This window comes from Amphimedon queenslandica, unplaced genomic scaffold (assembly GCF_000090795.2).
Source record: "Amphimedon queenslandica unplaced genomic scaffold, v1.1 AMPQUscaffold_6751_Cont21293, whole genome shotgun sequence".
NCBI lineage: Eukaryota > Metazoa > Porifera > Demospongiae > Haplosclerida > Niphatidae > Amphimedon > Amphimedon queenslandica.
In genome coordinates, this window is record NW_003552960.1 from 973 (window position 1) to 1,934 (window position 962).

Below are 962 nucleotides of genomic sequence, written 5' to 3' on the forward strand. Positions count from 1 at the left end.
CAGTCCATACAAAATTTTAATTGCTGCTCATTCAATCTGTGATTCAATATTATGTGTATGTATATAAATATTTCAGCAGATTATTTAGATGATGGAGTCACAAATTTCTATGAATGATTCTCTTATTTGTTCCCTCTTCAAGCAGTCTCCATTTTACATTTGTACATGTACATATTCAAAAGGTTTACTACCAGCTCTAACTTCAAGTTCATAGCAAGAAGATATTAAATACATGTACATACGTGTGTGTGAAATACTATAATAACTACTAGCATTTTTACTTCCTAATAAGGACAATGTACTACACATGAATGAACCATTTTTAAGAAACAGCAACAGCTATTATCAGCTAATAACTAAACAGCACTAAGTAATAATGAAAAGCAGCATTAATTATAAATAATAACAAAGCAGCATTAATTGTAACTAATAATATAAGCAGCACTATAATTAATAACAAAAAGCAGCATTACTGTAACTATAGATCTAATAACAAAAGCAGCATTATATAACTACACACACTAACTAAGCATTAACTAATAGCAAAAAAGCAGCTACAGCGTTTTAAAATATACAGTTTCATCACATCTTGTCTTTTTCATTGTCCCTTCTTCTCATCCCCACTTTTGTCTACACATATCAGTAATAATATGGTACATTCTACTTAAAAAGAGTGTACTTACTTCCAGCTGCCAAGCTACGGTAAGTAGTGGAGGATCCTGTAGCTCTAGATTTTATGTATGATAACTGACCCTCTTCAGAATCCTATAATGAATGACAACAAAATAAAAAAGTCCTTATAATGATTTTAAAAAACTTCTGACCGAATTTATTTCTTGATCCTGACTATTAGGAGGTGGCACAACTCGTGAAACAGGAGGAGCAAGTGTTATTGTCTTTTCTTCAGGACAATTATTTGTTGGAGCCTTGGGTATTAGGACAGTACTGCTAGAAGGAGGTTC

At 31.9% G+C, this 962-nt stretch overlaps 1 long non-coding RNA gene across 1 annotated transcript; it reads right to left on the reverse strand.

Annotated features, from left to right (window-relative positions):
• Positions 1–469: 469 nt before the first annotated feature.
• On the reverse strand, positions 470–953 carry LOC109591950 (uncharacterized). Its single transcript, XR_002190088.1, has 3 exons — positions 825–953; positions 684–765; positions 470–630 (listed from the first exon to the last, which is right to left on the reverse strand). It is a non-coding gene; the product is annotated as an uncharacterized LOC109591950 (long non-coding RNA).
• Between the last annotated feature and the right edge of the window lie 9 nt (positions 954–962).